Source organism: Lycorma delicatula, chromosome 10 (genome assembly GCF_047948215.1).
Source record: "Lycorma delicatula isolate Av1 chromosome 10, ASM4794821v1, whole genome shotgun sequence".
NCBI classification, from domain to species: domain Eukaryota; kingdom Metazoa; phylum Arthropoda; class Insecta; order Hemiptera; family Fulgoridae; genus Lycorma; species Lycorma delicatula.
Window position 1 is genome coordinate 37,808,950 of NC_134464.1, and position 20,398 is coordinate 37,829,347.

Genomic DNA, 20,398 nt, shown 5'->3' on the forward strand with positions numbered 1-20,398 from the left:
TGATCGATAGATCGGTGTATGTTGTATTATTGTACCGGATCGACTATATAAACTGTGCGTACACGATATTGAAAGAAAGTTAACAATTTACAACAGCGTATCAATAAAGAGTCAAACTGACAAGAAGGCTGGTAAATCTTACTAAATGAAAGCGGGCGCGAACGTGTTGTTTGTTACAGAGGAAATGACCTAAAAAGACTGTCCATCCGACCTTGATGTCTGTCTGTGTCCTTACATCGCACCGTCCGATCTGTGTACTTCAGAGACCTTACCGTACCGTGTCGTTTTTATTATTATTATTTTTTCGTTCCTAGTTTATAATTATGGCTCTAAATTCTTGGAATTGTGTGAAATTAATTTTACTCGTATACCTGGTTTCTTATTTACATTTCTATTATCAGTCTGTTAGATTTAAAATTAAACTCTGCAGATAATTTACGGTGAATAAAAACGAAGGAAAATTTATTTCACTATAGTAATAATAATTATAAAAAATAATAGTAATAATGAAAACTGCATTTAGTTTTTTTGTATATTTTTTAAATTATTTGTAATTGCGGTATGTATACCGTAATTGAAGAAAGTAGATAGCCTAGCAATGCGGTATAAAATTTATTATATGAACGGAAGGGATGATAAAAGTGTTGTGATGTGTAACATTTTGGTTTATATTATGTTAATATTTCTAATAATAGGCTTCGAAACAAAATAGATAGAACAATAAAAAAAAGGCAAAATTAACGTGAGTTATTTGTTTAAAAAGTTTTAACTCTTTAAACAAACAATTTTCTGATTAATTAAATATTTTAATCGATAAAATATTTTAATAAAATTTGCTTTAAATAAACCGGATGTTTTATGCGCATATTATTTTATTTACATAGAAGACAAAATATCAAGAAACTAGCGATTTTACAGGAGAGAAATTTGATATTTCTAATTTTTTATTTGCTAATTTTCAACCGATGTTTAAACGGTTTTTTAATGATTTTACTGTTAAGTGATTTTTAAACTATACAGAAAATTTGTATTTATATTTTAAAAAATTATCAATTTATTCGATAGTTTTTAAAGCGTTAATGAAAATATCCGCAATATCTAAAAAACCAGATACATTTTAAAATATGTCTTTAATTAAAATAACAAAAATTAAAAGCACGATAACCTTAGTAGAAATGAAAATCGTAAAAAAAATATATCGCTTAGACTATAAAGATCGAGCAGCAATCTGTTGAATAAATCAAGATACATATTTTTTCTTGTACTACCGAAGCTCTTTCCAAGAAATAACAACCTCTCGAGCAGTTTCATCACTATTCCGACAAAAGATAGTGCGACCTGTTGATATTTCTGAAATGACATTATACTTACCGACGGATAAAATTACGTTTACGTAATTTTTTAATTAATTATTAAATACGTTTTTATGAAGAAAAAGATATACTTTTTTAAAAGTTACGTCGCTATCTTCTAACCGAGCTTTTAAAATGTACCTGTTCAGTATGAAGAAATTTAGCAAAACTACGTGTACAGTAACATTAAAGTAGCGACATAAACTGCGCAATAGTAATTATTCAGTAAACTTTCAAATTAACTTGTAAACATTTTAATGAAAAAAGATATAATATTTTAATAGCCGCACGATTTCGTTAATTTCTATTTTTCTATTTCTTTACATTATTTTGTTTTTAATGGCGCACATTATTTAACAACCTAAAATGAAATTGCCGGCTTCCGTGGGGCGAGCGGTAGCGCTTGGCCTTTAATACGGAGGTTCCAGATTTGAATCCCAGTAAGGTATGGCGTTTTTCATACGCTACAAAATTCCATTTCTATATCCCACGCACAAGCTTTAAACTTATTGCCGGTATTATCAAGTAAAAAAGAAAAGAAAAGTGATGAACGCTGCGATTACACTATGTAACCGATATACATTAATTTCAATAAAAATAAAAACCGGTACCCGATCCTTGAAATATTTTAATAATGTTTTGATCTAATGATGGAAAGAGTAAATCGTAAGAACGATCAAAGTACGGTAGCCTGGGACGAGTGAGGAAATTACAGTGCGATTTAAGATGAGCGAGCGGCCTTGAGTTTAGCCCTAAGCACCTCAGCCTAAAGGACTTTTCTTAGTTCACCTAACTTCCTTATTATTTTAATTCCTTAACAAAACTCAAAACTGAATTATGAAGTACGTAAAAATAACCAAAAAATTTGTTTTTTCGAGTTTGGTCCATCTCACAGTTCAGTAGAAATGCCAAAATCACATTTGTTAGCAAAATCTTTAATTTTAAAAATAATTAATTTAAACGATTTTAAAAATTATTAGTATACATACTATACAGACAATTAGTTACGGAATTAATAACTTTCCTAATAGAAGTAGGCTGTGTAGTCTAAGAGAATACGTAGGAAGATATTATAATAAGTAGAAATATAAAGAAAAATGAAAGTTTAATGTTGTTTGCTATTATATTTTTGTGTTGCGTATACTGTAGTACGGTATGTTGTAATAATATCTAACAAAATTTAAAAGGAAACTACAACCGGCTAGGACACTCTGAGTTGCTACTTTCCGTATTCTAAAAATAAATGACAACCCTTGAGAAGAGAGAACCAAAAGAAATATTGGAAATTATGTGCCGAGTTCTACAGTGAATCTGCTGAAAATGAATCTGGAACTAGACTTTCTTGTACAATATCTGATGTATAAAGGGTACATTGTTTTTAGAGGGAATTTCTATTAATGGTGTAGGTGTGTTTGATGTGCTAACGCAATAGTACTATCGTATTAAGATTTTGAAGTTAAAATACCTAATTAAATAATGAAAAAATGTTAAGTCAACGATATTCATTTAGCATTGTTACGAACATACCGCTTTACCTGATAACTAGCGTATGTAATTATCGGTAAAAATGTCGGTTGTTCGAATTATTGTTAATAACGGTTGAAATTAAATAATCCTCGTGCTTATAACTAATGATAATTAATAACAGTAATTCAAGATAATTATTAAGCTTATTTCTACAAATTGACGTCTATGTTTGATGGATATCAGAATTGAAGAATAATGTGTCTCGAGTATAAATAATCTATTGATGGTATTATGACTATAAGTTAATAATATCTTTATTTTGTTACGTCATGTGGTTTTCACTTTTTTTAATAACTCATTGACCATATTCTTCGCTCGTTAAAATACACGTGTAAGGTATTACGAGGTCAAATTGTAAATAAAACTGGAAAATGTTATCTTATTATGTAAAATTAGAATCTTTTTTTTTTTTTGTAAAATACTTTACAAACCGGATAAACTTTATCGTAATATTTTTATTTAATTTATTAAAATTTAAGGTGATTAATTATTATTTTAAATAAAATGTAATAAATATAAAAGAATCGACAAATCTTGATTTAATTATTTCGAACGTCTATATAAGAAATGTCTTTATAAGAAAACGTCTATATTAACGTGTTACTCGCCCAGCAATACTCATACGTACGCACACACACATGTATACATGTTTACGGTTGTATTTGAATTGTACAACGCTTGTTCAGTACTGTCTGACGGTAGCCAATCAGAGCGAAGGAAACCCCCGTCACTCCCTCCCTCACACCCTCAGCGCATTAGTTAGACTGACAGAAGTTTTTACTTATGCCTCATCCGAAAAAAATTAAATAAAAAAAGATTTACCTCTAAAATTCCTCTTAGCTAAAGTCCTCTGTCACTGTATAAACTATACAATTTTATAAATTATGTTATTGTATTATTTTATCATTAACTCTTGAACTATTTATATATATTTTTTTATTTATTTTATTAAAGCATTTGTACTATAAGAAATTTGTTTTATTAAATTTATTTATCATTAATAATTTCGCTTTAATCAACTGATTTTTTTAAAAAATCTAGCACAAATGAAGTATTACAATAAATAAAAATACCTTCAAAACTAGAATGATCTAATATACCGGTGATACAGAGTTGATGAAGCTTTCTATTATTTAATCAAATCTAATGTTCAATCGTGTGTAATGTCTTTATCAGTAATGCAAGATTTCGCACGCACACACACACCACCACCGCGCAAATGAAATCGGTTACTCCATAATTACAAATTTTGCTTTTTAATTTTTATTAAAATACCAGTAGACCCGGTAATGCTTTGCTATATATATATATATATATATATATATATATATATATATATATATATATATATATATATAGAGAGAGAGAGAGAGAGAGAGAGAGAGAGAGAGAGAGAGAGAATTTGATACACAATTGAAAATTTGATAAAAAAATTAAAAATCTGAACTTCACAAATTTTACCTTTCACTTATTCTCCTTCCCCTTTTCCCTTTCCAACTTCTCCCTTTCGCTCTTCTCCCTCATCGCTCACCCAGTTTCCTTTTTAGCCTTTCCCGTTTTCCCCTTTTCTCTTTCCACCTTTTCCCCGTTTTCCATTTTCCCCTTTTTCCCGCGGTCGGTCCATTATTTTTTTGGTTTTTAGCGGACACACATACGAACAAGCCTTTTATATATATATATAGAATAAAAAAGTTTATTTGTATATTTGTTTGTTTGTTCTGTAAATATGTCGACACCGGCCCCACCTAGAGGGTACAGTTTTTAAAAAATATTTCTTTTCACGTAACTAATATTCATATTCTGAATACGAACCAAATTGGTCCATAAATATAATTTTTCTAAATATCTCGAACACAGTCTGGACCCGCTACCTAGCGGGTCCAAACTAATTAAGAAACCTTCCCTGGCATGCGTCCAACCGTTCCCTAAAGTTTCATGCTATCGGATGAACGGTTTAGAAAGGCTTAAGAGACATACAGACAGACAAACATTCATTTATTAAAAACTTCATTTATTACAAACATTAAAGATTAAAAAGTAACTAGGATAGGTAACAGGATGTTACCTATCCTAATAAAAAAGGGAATCAAATTTTGGATTATTGCGAAATTAAAATATTATAGCGACAGTGCTTGGAAAAATTTTATTTTGGCTTCAAACATTTTTTTTTGTCTTCAGTCATTTTACTGGTTTGATGTAGCTCTCCAAGATTCCCTATCTAGTGTTAGTCGTTTCATTTCGTTATACCCTCTACATCCTACATTCCGAACAATTTGTTTTATATATTCCAAATGTGGCCTGCCTAGACAATTTTTTCCTTCTATCTGTCCCTCCAATATTAAAGCGACTATTCCAGGATGCCTTAATATATGGCCTATATTCAGTCTCTTCTTTTAGCTATATTTTTCCAAATGCTTCTTTCTTCATCAATTTGCCGCAATACCTCTTCATTTGTCACTTTATCCACCCATCTGATTTTTAACATTCTCCTGTAGCACCGCATTTCAAAAGCTTCTAATCTTTTCTTCTCAGATACTCCGATCGTCCAAGTTTCACTTCCATATAAAGCGACACTCCAAACATACACTTTCAAAAATCTTTTCCTGATGTTTAAATTAATTTTTGATGTAAACGTATTATATTTCGGACTGAAGGCTCGTTTCGCCTGTGATGTACTGCATTTTATATCACTCCTTCTTCGTCCGTTTTTAGTAATTCTACTTCCCAAATAACAAAATTCTTCTACCTCCATAATCTTTTCTGTTCCTATTTTCACATACAGTGGTCTATCTTCGTTACATTTTTTTTTCTTCGTATTTCTTCGTTATTTTTTCATCTTCGTTACATTTTGTTACTTTCGTTTTGTTCTTGTTTATTTTCATGCGGTAGTTCTTGCGTAGGACTTCATCCATGCCGTTCATTGTTTCTTCTAAATCCTTTTTACTCTCGGCTAGAATTACTATATCATCAGCAAATCGTACCATCTTTATCTTTTCACCTTGTACTGTTACTCCAAATCTAAATTGCCCTTTCATTAACAGCTAGTTCCATGTAAAGATTAAAAAGTAACTAGGATAGGTAACAGGATGTTACCTATCCTAGTACAAAAGGGAGTCCGACAAGGATTGTCGGACTCCCTTTTTTATTACGGCTTCTTTCTTATGTTCTTCAATTATTACTGTTGCTGTTTGGTTCCTGTAAATGTTAGCAATCGTTCTTCTATCTCTGTATTTGAACCCTAATTTTTTTTAAAATGATGAACATTTTATTCCAGTCTACGTTATCGAAAGCCTTTCCTAGGTTTATAAATGCCAAGTATGTTGGTTTGTTTTCCTTTAAACAAACAGTTTTTGGTTCAAATATATATTTTAAATATGAATCGTACAAAATTATTTCGCGCTACGTATTGCTCACAGAAATCTAATTCTGGCTTTCTATATAACAAGTTACCTTTCAAATTACTACGTGAAAACCTTGAAAATCTTTGAAAACGTATCCAAAAACCAATTTTGTTTCCTCTAACTCCGGTTTCTGATAACCGATTCATTTGAAATTCATTAGGGATGTATTTTCAACAGGTTTACATCTCCCCCATCAATTTTCTTCAAAATCGGTTAAAATTTGCGTCCGGTAGAGCGGGTGAAAAAATCTTTTAAATGTATATATATGTATATAAACGTTGCAGAATCGTTTTCAGGAGACTCCAAATCGTACAGAAAAGTTTGTTTCCCTCCTTCTCCCAGCGACATGCTCTTAGAAAATCTGACCAGTAGCAATAGCGATTTCTATAAATTCTTTGTAAATCCGCTACTTTCAAGTTCTCCATATTAGGGTTTGTAATAGTAGATGCGGGATGCGTTTTTCCATTATTATACAATCGTTAGTGGTAAAGCAAAAATTAATAAATGTACTAATTAGTATAAAAACACATAACCGAAAAAATTAAATTGTAATTAAAAAAAAAAAAAATTAATTCCAAGATACTTTTTTGATATGTGCAGATTAATGCACGTATTAAATTAACAATATATTCAAGTATACGTATACACGCTACAATTTGTTTCCAGGAGAACAGTTTTTTTTATAAAAATACGGTAGCATTTTTATAAAAATCAATTTTTACAACCATTAGTCGCTGCTGCTGTTTCCTTCAAAGCAAAGTCTTTTGATCTGTTGCTCTCTCTCTGTGTGTGTGTGTGTGTGTGTGTGTGTATGTGTTTGTATCTGAGAGGGATAAAAACAAAAAAAGAAAGGCAGCTGCAGTATAGTTGTTAATTTTACTTTTATAAGTACAGAAAAAAACATGTCTTATCTCCCCTATGGTCAAGAGTATAGAATAAAATCTGTGTTGTTTTGATGGTAATATTTAAAACAAAAAATGCCGTTTAGTTAATGTTCAAGGACAAAAATGAGTACGTGCTATAACAAATAAAATACATACCACTATAGCTTACAATAAAAAACATATAGAAAGAGTGGAGAGGGTAAAATGAGAAACGAATAAGTGGGAGATAGACAGACAGACGTGACTCAATAGACAGACACGCGTTTTATCTTTTTAACTTGTTTTACAGTAGCAAATGTTCAGCTTTGTAAGGAAGAAATAAATCAATCTCGTTTTATATTATTTTAAAAGTTAGCGTACACGAGTACATGCATTATTAAATAAATTAAAAACTGTACCATTACAATAAAAAAAAGGTTATCAGTAAATCAAATAAATATTTACGCACGGATTTAACTTATCTTTCAACAGCCGACTGCTAAAACCATACTAAGCGAATTTGAATTTTTCGAATTTCTTCAACACAAATGTTTTAATAAAATGTATTTTATGAATAATATATTCTAAGGTATTCAATTAAAATAAAAAAAAAAAAAAATATATGTCTAGAAAATAATTTATAACCAAATACATTTTATATTTACCAATTTTAATTGATCAAATAATACAGTTTTCAGTCTTAGAGAACATAAAATATTCTCTTTATTAAATTTTCTTTCTTACTTTTCCTAATTGAAAATATAATTATCGGTGTATAAAACGAAAGTTCAGTTCTGTAAATTACTATTCAAAAAACAAATTTGTTAATTTTCAACTAGATTAGCAATTCTGATAACGAATGTTTTTATTAAATAATATTTTAATGCAGGTAAAAAAGTAAATAAAATCATATTGAAATTAGATTCTAATTTTTATTTTAAAGTATATATTTAAAATTCAGATTTATATTTTAAACAGGGGGTTTAGTCACGAGGGGGTTGTTAGTGCGAGTAAACAATTGTAACACTCACTCAGAAACACCGAAAAGTAATTAAGTTCTTTTTTAATTCTTTTAAACTCCTACCAAATCCCTCAAACGAGTCGCTCGAGTCTGAGCGAATAAACTCCTCTAATATCACCGACCGATCAGAAACACAGAAAAGTAAGAACGTTGTTTGTAAATCTTATAACGTCGTGCCGATTAAGAGACATCTCAAAGTTTCGTCAAATCGCTTACCTTTATGCGTGTCGTTTGTGTAACTGAAGAATTTTCTAGAAAGGAAAAACCACACAGTCTAGGACATTATTTTAAAGTGAGGAACATTTGATTTGTTTTATTGTATACAACATAGTTTTTTTTTTAATATATCGGTTTAAAGTTAAATATTTATTTTTTCATTTATTGCTTGATGAAAACTAAATTAAAATTTCAACATGGTTTTTAATAGCTCATTGCTAGAATTTATACGATCCACTTTTTTAAATGAAATCTCGTTTTTAAATTTAAAATCTATTCTATTTAAATAATAAACTTCCAATTTACAAAATTTGTTCTATTCAAAAAAAAAAGGGTGATTTGATTTTTTTTTTGACGTGATACATCAATATGGAGAAATTTTTGTATAAAAATAATTGATCAATTTTATGTATGAACTAAAATGAATTTTATAAAGGAAAGGAATATAAAATGTCTTTCGTGTTTTCTATAATTTTATAGGAATTGCCTAATTTTTATATTACATCTAAGATACATTAGTTGTATAAATAGTAAATATAATTTATGTATATTGAACAGATCTGTTTTTTCTTTTGGCTACCATTAATGGCCTACTGAAAATAAGTACAAATATTTTTATATAATGAATATCTTACAGGAACTATCATAATTTTACTGTTTTATGGATTGAATACTTTTATTATTCCTGAAATAGGAAATATTTTTTTAAAAACTGTATTAAAAGAGAAAAATGTATTTTAATTCGTTTTGAATTAGGAAAACAACAGTAATGTGCAGTTCTATATCGTATTTAAAGTACACTCATTCTTTTTTAGTTAGTATACTTTATTTACATTTTATTTTACACAGTAAAAAAAGGTAAATAAGTTTAGAAATGCTAGTAACTGATCATGAACATCAGATCCAGTGGAATGTTGCCTAATGTAGCCCTTGAGAACGTGGGTGTCTTGATTCATTTGGTTAATGAATTATTTGGAATTATTGCTACGTAAAATTAATCACAGTTGAAGTTTTAATATCACATAATTTGTTATTTTATCTTTCTTTTCAGATTATAATAATTGTGTTTCCTCGCTAGAAAAATCAGAATCTTTTTTTAAACAAAATTGTTAAACCAAATCTTACTGATGAACCACACATTGTCAGATCTACATCATTCAATTTCTTTCTCCTGTGATTCTCTAGAAAATTCTAGAAATAAAAGCCGATTATCACTTGTACTAATATTTTTCATTATTGTAGATATATTCATTTATTTCCCAAGATTTTATAACTCTAAGAAATTATCTTGGTTGTCATGCATGGGTTATATGACTACTGCTATAAATATATGTCCATGTTCGGTTATGAAATAACCAAATAAATATACATATATATTTATTATAAGATCCACCAAACTTAGCCTACACTTGTTTTGCTCGCTAACCTTGACTAGCAAGTGAAGCGAGTGTAGGTTAAGTTAGGTTAGATTATATTTCTACTTAACCCAGGAGACCTATTATCTTTTATTTTAATTAATTTTAATAAATTTATTAATTAATTTTAATTAAAGATAATTTCAAATTTATTTTTGTTCCTTATGTTACTAGTTTTTCCTGTATGTCAGTTTTAGTTAACCGTATTCATTTCTGGGTCTCTCAATTGTAATCCGATACAAAATCTTTTGTAAAGGTGTTTTATTGCATAATTAACTGATCCTGTGTTAAATATTTTGTCTAAATTTATTTTATTTTTTTTCAGTTCACTAATAAATATCACCAGAATATAATACACAAATATATTCAAATCTAAATCAAACTTGTTCTGATGCATTTTCAATATTTTGGTTTGATCCATTACCATCTTTAGTGAATTATCCACCTGCACACAAATTTTGGAATACTGTATCAAAAAAGTTTAATTATATTTTTTAATTATTTTCAAGCAAGTGCACATTTTATATTTATTTGTGATTTTATGGGTGACTGACTAGGTTGAAAGAAGAGATAAGCACATATTTTTTTTAATTACTAATTTTTCATTTTTCTAGTGTTTTTTCCCCTAAATGAATTTTACTTTACGTTATAATATATTTTTTAGGTAATTATTAACTTTGATAGATAAGGTTTTTAGTGGTTAAAGTACTGATGTTATATACCTCCCTTGTCATTAGATGCATATCATATAGCTAGCTAATTATTTTAAATAAAATTGTCATTGAAATCATTTATAATTTTTCACTCTACCTTTCTTTTCCATTGTTTTATTGAATTTATTTCATTATGTAGCCAATTGTGAAAATCTCTTTAAATTTCATAGAGGAAGAGACATACAACTCCAGTTTATACTCATTGCTTTAAGCAAGTAGTCAAAATGAACATGTATTGTAAGAGTTCCATTTATTTTCATATCATTAAATTTTTTATTGTCAACAACATGAATACATTCTACATACTTTAAAGTAAGTTCTGTTTCTAATGACATTATAAAATAGTGTGATAAAATATGAAAATTCTTCAAAATTATTCAGAATTAAAAAACTGGCTTTGAAAATATTGAAACGTTTTCATTCAAAGGATGTTTCATAATACTACAAGTGTAGTATTATGAATACTACACTTGGGAAACACTTAAATTTTGTTCTTTATATGAATTCTCAGTTTTTTTAATGCATTGTAGATAATAGGATTTTAAAAAAATATTAATAAGTACTATTTTCCTAATCTTTTAATTAAATATTTAACTCTAACCTCTTTGGAAAGACATAAATGTTTTTACTTGATATTTCATATACATATTATATTTACGTGCTTTTGTTTGCTCATATGTAGTCATTTTAATATTATACATACAATAATTTTGTATACATACAATTGCATATACTTTTTATGTAGCTTAGAAATATATTGACTGCTTTATCATAAAAAAATTGTTTTACTAATATTAAATTAGTTAACCTATAATAGTTCGTTCATTCATCAAATTGATGGGCATTTTATGTATATCATTCATTCTGCTCTTTTAAAATATTTATGTTTAAGTGCAGTATAAATTTTTGAGTGTACTTTGGTGGATAAGTTATGTCTTGTGGCCATCATATCATGTCTTCTTGATTGCGGTACGCTTTTACTGAATGTTTTATTTTTCTGAATGTTTTTCTCTTTAGGTATTTGTGGTGATCAGCAGTGTGTGTGTGGATGATGTTTGCTTGTGGAGATCGAATGTGTGTGTAAGTGCTTACCCCCCAGACAAAAGTTATTTACCTTTCCTTTAACAGCTTCCAAACGATTATTTATCTGATTAAATCATGATGATATACCTACAGACATTATCATAATAAATAAATCTATAAAATTCCAGCCACATGTAGCATTGAAATTGATAAATGATACCGGTATAGATTTCCAGAATGCAAAATTAGTCACTGAGAATACCTGTTTAAAACTTGATTGATTGTATGTTTCCACTAAATTTTCATTGTATCGGTAATCGACACAAGACAATGCATTTGCAATGTTTTTTATTGTTGCAGATGTATGTTCGACTAAAAAATAAGTCAATCGTACAAAAATAACTGGTGAAAATAGTTTTAAATGAAATTTCTTAACAGCTAAAGTAGATACACGTTTAATAAATCTGGTCTGTATACCAGTCTGATGGGAACTTCTGTGCTTGCAATTTACTGTGAATATTAAATATTCAGTGTATTGAATCAGTTTCCATAATATTACATAATCATTTACAGAAAAATCTTTAAATTTAAATTTCTTTTGCAGCATTATTTATTCAATTACTGATATATTGATATCGTTTAATCCTAATAATGAGTAACTTCACAATTATGATCATAGTTGCACATCGCATTTGCAGCCTCAGTTGCAAGGCTTCATTGTATCAGTTCTTTTGTTCTAATCTGACTACATTTCCCATCAGTGCTTATTTTTGTGGCGTATTGTATGTTTTAGTTTCTCTTGAGTACTCGCATGATAATTTTATAAAAAAAAATACCTTTCATGTAATATGATAATTTGGTTAAAAAAGATAGATTCTTTCGTGACTTCGAAAAATAATAAAAAAAAAATTACGTCAAGCAAGTTCATTTTAGCATGTTTGAGTAATAATTTTGAATAATTATTGTACAATTTAATATTTTCAACTGATTTCTGATCATATTTTATGTGAAAGTGAGTAAAAGATTATTGTTAATGATAACCAAAAATTTAGCCTAATGCCACCCAAATAATTTAGTCACACTAATATTAAATACATGTAATATTAAAATTTAGAATTTTATCTTTAATTTGATGATCTAAAATGTAGAATGTAGTAAAAATGATTTTTTGTGATTTTTAAACAGATTCTGTATGACACTAAAAGAAACTTGCCAATTATAGATGATATCATTGCTACTAATACAGCGCTTAAGTGTTGGAACAAAAATAAAAATATTGTTTTTAAAGAGACATAACAAAGGAATTCCTCCAATCAGAAGACACAAATTTTATTGACATATTAAAAAATATCTCCTTGATAAAATAAATCTTTTATGTTGGAAAAAACAGCTGTAAAATGAAAATCATAAAGAGTTTAAGAGAAAAAATTCCTTTCTGATAATTAAAAATCTAAACAATAATTAAATATACAAAGTTTCATCAAAATCTGAGATCTGGATGTCAAAACTTTATTTTTGGATGAAATGATGTAGAATGTAATTCAACACGTTGTTGAATAAGCTATGATTATTTTCATAAACTAAACATGCAACTACTTATAAGTTATGCATAATAAACCAAAATAATATTGAATTTTTTATAACGTTCAGATATATGACGATGCAATATTTTCAGAAAGATGCATAAGTATGAGTGAATGAAACAGACAAATGACTTTTGCCTCATTGGTTATGGAACAAAAAAAAATTATATTTAATTATAATATATATATTTAAAACAATAATACTACACAAAATATCAACATTATATAAACTTACTTAAAGCTAGCGACATTATAACAGTAGTCAATTTTATTTTCTTGGGTAAATAGTAAAGTGATCCGTAACTACTAATTAGATATTTTTCCCATTCTTGTAATAGATCTGGCCATTAAAGAGCTAATTTAAGAAATAGTATTGTTACAATTGTTGAACTTCCAAAAAACACAAGAGAAATACATAAATAAATAAAGCTTTGTTTTAAAAATACGTAGATCCTCTTATATTATTAATGTTTGGAAAATGCTGATTTCAGACAAACTGGACATCAAGAAAAATAATAACAAAATTAATGTTATTATTACCTTTACTTATTATTTTATATCGATCGATTCAAAAAATGAAATGGGCATTTTTTAAATTTGTTTTAATCATAATGATTTTTTTAATTAAAAAGAAAACACATAAAAAGGTAGCTTTATGTTGTATTATTTTTCATCAGAAATTTTGCTTGTAAAAACATCTTTATATATAAGATATATCATAATGTGTTTCATGATAATTTATTATTACTTTATTTACTTACTATTGAGATATATTTCAGTTATAAATTTAAACAGATAACTTCAATATTGATAGATTATACAAACTGGTGTGTAATACTTATAAAAAAGGGGAATTTCCATCAGACTTCAAAAAAAGTGTTATAGTCATGATACCAAAGAAAGCAGGAACAGATAAATGTGAAGAATACAGAACAATTAGTTTAACTAGTCGTGGATAAAAAATCTTAACTAGAATTCTACACAGAAGAATTGAGTGTAGAGTGGAAGAAGTGTTAGGAGAAGACCGATTAGGTTTCAGAAAAAGTATTGGGACAATGGAAGCAATTTTAGGCCTCAGATTAATAGTAGAAGGAAGATTAAAGAAAAACAAACCGACATACTTGGCGTTTATAGACCTATAAAAGGCATTCGATAACGTAGACTGGAATAAAATGTTCAGCATTTAAAAAAAATTAAGGTTCAAATACAGAGATAGAAGAACGATTGCTAACATTTACAGGAACCAGACAGCAACAGTAATAATTGAAGAACATAAGAAAGAAGCCGTAATAAGAAAGGGAGTCCGACAAGGATGTTCCCTATCCCCGTTACTTTTTAATCTTTACATGGAACTAGCAGTTCATGATGTTAAAGAACAATTTAGAATCGGAGTAACATTACAAGGTGAAAGATAAAGCTGGTACGATTTGCTGGTGATATTGTAATTCTAGCCGAGAGGAAAAAGGATTTAGAACAAACAATGAATGGCATGGATGAAGTCCTGTGCAAGAACTACCGCATGAAAATAAACTAGAACAAAACGAAGGTAATGAAATGTAGTAGAAATAACGTAGATGGACCACTTAATGTGAAAATAGGAGGAGAAAAGATTATGGAGGTAGAAGAATTTTTTTATTTTGGAAGTAGAATTACTAAAGATGGACGAAGCAGGAGCGATTTAAAATGCCGATTTGCACAGGCGAAACGAGCCTTCAGTCAGAAATATAATTTGTTTACATCAAAAATTAATTTAAACATCAGGAAAGATTTTCTAAACTATACTTTTGGAGTGTCGCTTTATATGGAAGTGAAACTTGGACGATCGGAGTATCTGAGAAGAAAAGATTAGAAGCTTTTGAAATGCGGTGCTACAGGAGAATGTTAAAAATCAGATGGGTGGATAAAGTGACAAATGAAGAGGTGTTGCGGCAAATAGATGAAGAAAGAAGCGTTTGAAAAGATATAGCTAAAAGAAGAGACAGACTTATAGACCATATATTAAGGCATCCTGGAATAGTCGCTTTAATATTGGAGGGACAGGCAGAAGGAAAAAATTGTGCAGGCAGGCCACGTTTGGAATATGTAAAACAAATTGTTAGGGATTTAGGATGTAGGGGTTATACTGAAATGAAACGATTAGCATTAGATAAAAAATCTTGGAGAGCTGCATCAAACCAGTCAAATGACTGAAGACAAAAATAATATATATATTACGTATTATAGTAACAATTTTATCTGAAATCTCTATTGCTGTTCTTTTTATTGATTTCTTTTTTAAAAATATTGTTCTGATGCATTTTAACCCTTAACTGGTCGTGTCAGGTCTGTATGACCCGAGACACTTTTTTATATTTAAAGTTTAATATTTGCCTCAATGGTATTAGGTTGGCAAGCCTGCTAATCTATCGTAATCCGTTCTATCAGTCAGTATCCAGCTTCCCTTAGTTTGTGTAATATGAGTAACAAAAATAAGCTATTTGATCCAACACGACCAGTTGTGTTACACTGTTGCAAGAGATTTTCTTAAAAATTTTGGCCACATTTTAGTACAAAATTTACTTGTTAAAAGGTATCTCACTCCGGAAAACCCAAAAATACTTGAACAAAATAAAATTATATTTTGTAGATCATGACATTACTGTAGTTTATGTTCAACAATCAGAGGACTGAGATGTGGAAGTTAGAACGAAACATAAACACTGTCCACCAAGGACAGTAAATATAACATTGTTTGTGTGAAATGTGGGCACTCTATTTTTAAAAATCACTCTTATTTTATTTGTAAAGTTTGTGATTAATATTAGTGTTGGAAATAAAGAATTTCTTACTCTGAAATAATAAATTTAAGAAAAAATATATACAAATGTACTTTTCAGGACATCAATTTGACACCCAGGCAAATTGTGCATTGTTTACTTGTAGATGTTTGGCTCAGTTCAAAAATTTTTTATTTGAAAAGATATTTACAGATGTGTTGTAAATGTGTCTTCAATAATCAATCAGGAATAATTATCTTTTTACACCAGCAAAGTTCATTTAAAATGAAGATCTTTATTTTTTTCAAAGGTTTTGTAATTTCTGTTTTTCTTTGATTATTTTGTTTTAAACGAGAACATATTTATTTTTATCTGAATAAAACATAGTTTATTTTTCGAATATAAGTCTTCATTTCTTTTTAATTTAATTTACAAATGTTCAGGTCATAGTGACCTGACACGACTAGTAATGTTATAAAAAGAGTGTGACCGGTTAACGGATAAATTTGTATGCTAAATAAATTTGAAATAGTGCCAGTTTTATTTTATTTACATAGGTTATTAAAAAACTTCCATGTTTTAATGTAGTTTTTCAAATAACAAATGAAAAATATAATTTTAATGGATATCATGAAATGAAAGGTATCCCTTGGAAGCTTATTTTGATATTTGGCTATTTACTGCTATGCAGATGTACAATTAATATTCATTTCTTCCCGGATTCTCACAGCACATATCAGTTGCAATGTTTGGTACAACTGTGATTATTCTCTTTCGCAGATGTTCAGTGGCACAAATCTTCTCCGAGGAAGCTGTTTTTCTTTACATATCTTATAAAAAATTCAAGTAGCAAATAATATTTTAATGGTCTTAATATTCCGTTAGTTTTATTCTTCTTTTTTTAAATCTTTATCAAATTTTGATCTTAGTTTCGTCGCCTCTGAAATAATTTTCAGTTTCTTTTTCCTTCTGTGTTGGTAACGAAGTCAAGTCACCCAATTTAAACAAAACCTTTACCTGCATCTGTTGGAAAATTTTTTTTTATTTCAGAAGAGTATAATAATAGGCTGTACTGTTTTGTGCTCTTTTTCTGATGCCTTAAACTTTTTGTTAAGTTTATTTTTTTGTTTTCTTTATTTTTATAAAAGTATGTCTTTACTAACAGGTACTGCAGAAATTAATAGATATGTTAATCGTTACCTTGGGACATCTCATCTTTATAAAGTATCCAATAATGTGGAAACTCTTGAAGAGCATGTACATTTAACACCTTGGGAATTGCATGGTTTGAAAGCTATTGTTACGTATCTGCATGCTTTACCGACAAATAAAAAGATGTTCCTGAACTAATTAGAGATCCAGTAGCACTGTTAAAGGATGTCAGAACACTGGTCGAGCAACATAGATATGATAGCCCTGAGTTAGCTGTAACTGGCCGACCTGTATTAAGAACAAAGGTAAATTTTATAAATTTGTTTACTTATATGTATTCAATTGTTAAAATTATTAGTTGCTAGAATCAAACCTAAATATAAAAAGAAACATTTTAGGAGTTAATATGATATTATGTAATTAATACGTAGTAACAGCGGGTAAGTAAGTTATCCTGCAGTGATTTAATCGTTCAGCCACTAATTTGTGTAAATTTTATGAACTAATATTTTGCTATTTTATATATAGTCACAGTTTGTTAAAATTAATTGAAGCTAATTCTTTAAACAATAATATATGTGCTGTAGATTTCAATATGTTTTCCCAAATAATGCATATGTTACTATCAAGTTTTTTTTTTTTTTTTTGTCTTCAGTCATTTGACTGGTTTGATGCAGCTCTCCAAGATTCCCTATCTAGTGCTAGTCGTTTCATTTCAGTATACCCTCTACATCCTACATCCCTAACAATTTGTTTTACATATTCCAAACGTGGCCGGCCTACACAATTTTTCCCTTCTACCTGTCCTTCCAAAATTAAAGCGACTATTCCAGGATGCCTTAGTATGTGGCCTATAAGTCTGTCTCTTCTTTTAACTATATTTTTCCAAATGCTTCTTTCTTCATCTATTTGCCGCAATACCTCCTCATTTGTCACTTTATCCACCCATCTGATTTTTAACATTCTCCTATAGCACCACATTTCAAAAGCTTCTAACCTTTTCTTCTCAGATACTCCGATTGTCCAAGTTTCACTTCCATATAAAGCGACACTCCAAACATACGCTTTCAAAAATCTTTTCCTGACATTTAAATTAATTTTTGATGTAAACAACTTATATTTCTTACTGAAGGCTCGTTTAGCTTGTGCTATTCGGCATTTTATATCGCTCCTGCTTCGTCCATCTTTAGTAATTCTACTTCCCAAATAACAAAATTCTTCTACCTCCATAATCTTTTCTCCTCCTATTTTCACATTCAGTGGTCCATCTTTGTTATTTCTACTACATTTCATTACATTTGTTTTGTTCTTGTTTATTTTCATGCGATAGTTCTTGCGTAGGACTTCATCTATGCCGTTCATTGTTTCTTCTAAATCCTTTTTATTCTCGGCTAGAATTACTATATCATCAGCAAATCATAGCATCTTTATCTTTTCACCTTGTACTGTTACTCCGAATCTAAATTGTTCTTTAACATCATTAACTGCTAGTTCCATGTAAAGATTAAAAAGTAACGGAGATAGAGAACATCCTTGTCGGACTCCCTTTCTTATTATGGCTTCTTTCTTATGTTCTTCAATTGCTACTGTTGCTGTTTGGTTCCTGTACATGTTAGCAATTGTTCTTCTATCTCTGTATTTGAACCCTAATTTTTTTAAAATGCTGAACATTTTATTCCAGTCTACGTTATCGAATGCCTTTTCTAGGTCTATAAACGCCAAGTATGTTGGTTTGTTTTTCTTTAATCTTCCTTCTACTATTAATCTGAGGCCTAAAATTGCTTCCCTTGTCCCTATACTTTTCCTGAAACCAAATTGGTCTTCACCTAACACTTCCTCCACTCTCCTCTCAATTCTTCTGTATAGAATTCTAGTTAAGATTTTTGATGCATGACTAGTTAAACTAATTGTTCTGTATTCTTCACATTTATCTGCCCCTGATTTCTTTGGTATCATTACTATAACACTTTTTTTGAAGTTTGACGGAAATTCCCCTTTTTCATAAATATTACACACCAGTTTGTATAATCTATCAATCGCCTCCTCCCCTGCACTGCGCAGTAATTCTACAGGTATTCCGTCTATTCCAGGAGCCTTTCTGCCATTTAAATCTTTTAATGCTCTCTTAAATTCAGATCTCAGTATTGTTTCTCCCATTTCATCCTCCTCAACTTCCTCTTCTTCCTCTACAAAACCATTTTCTAATTCATTTCCTCCGTATAACTCTTCAATATATTCCACCCATCTATCGACTTTACCTTTCGTATTATATATAGGTGTACCATCTTTGTTTAACACATTATTAGATTTTAATTTATGTACCCCAAAATTTTCCTTAACTTTCCTGTATGCTCCGTCTATTTTACCAATGTTCATTTCTCTTTCCACTTCTGAACACTTTTCTTTAATCCACTCTTCTTTCACCAGTTTGCACTTCCTGTTTATAGCATTTCTTAATTGCCGATAGTTCCTTTTACTTTCTTCATCACTAGCATTCTTATATTTTCTACGTTCATCCATCAGCTGCAATATATCGTCTGAAACCCAAGGTTTTGTACCAGTTCTCTTTATTCCGCCTAAGTTCGCTTCTGCTGATTTAAGAATTTCCTTTTTAACATTCTCCCATTCTTCTTCTACATTTTCTACCTTATCTTTTTTACTCAGACCTCTAGCAATGTCCTCCTCAAAAATCTTCTTTACCTCCTCTTCCTCAAGCTTCTCTAAATTCCACCGATTCATCTGACACCTTTTCTTCAGGTTTTTAAACCCCAATCTACATTTCATTATCACCAAATTATGGTCGCTATCAATGTCTGCTCCAGGGTAAGTTTTGCAGTCCACGAGTTGATTTCTAAATCTTTGCTTAACCATGATATAATCTATCTGATACCTTGCAGTATCGCCTGGCTTTTTCCAAGTGTATATTCTTCTATTATGATTTTTAAATTGGGTGTTGGCAATTACTAAATTATACTTCGTGCAAAACTCTATAAGTCGGTCCCCTCTTTCATTCCTTTTGCCCAGCCCGTATTCACCCACTATATTTCCTTCCTTGCCTTTTCCAATGCTTGCATTCCAATCTCCAACTATTATTAAATTTTCATCTCCTTTTACGTGTTTAATTGCTTCATCAATCTCTTCGTATACACATTCTACCTCATCATCATCATGGGCGCTTGTAGGCATATAGACGTTAACAATCGTTGTCGGTTTAGGTTTTGAATTTATCCTTATTACAATGACTCTATCGCTATGCGTGTTGAAATACTCCACTCTCCTCCCTATTTTCTTGTTCATCACGAAACCTACTCCTGCCTGCCCATTATTTGACGCTGAGTTAATTACTCTAAAGTCACCCGACCAAAAGTCGCCTTCC

At 29.5% G+C, this 20,398-nt stretch overlaps 1 protein-coding gene across 5 annotated transcripts in view; it reads left to right on the plus strand.

Moving 5' to 3' along the window:
* The window catches only part of LOC142331807 (jmjC domain-containing histone demethylation protein 1-like), a 62,344-nt gene that overhangs the window by 28,961 nt on the left and 12,985 nt on the right, over positions 1-20,398 (plus strand). The window contains exon 3 of one of the 5 annotated variants that reach the window (XM_075377935.1): positions 17,036-17,327. The exons of the other annotated variants lie outside the window; for them this stretch is intronic. The gene's annotated coding sequence lies outside the window, so the exon portion shown is untranslated. The remainder of the gene's footprint in view (positions 1-17,035; positions 17,328-20,398) is intronic. 5 annotated transcript variants of the gene reach the window in all.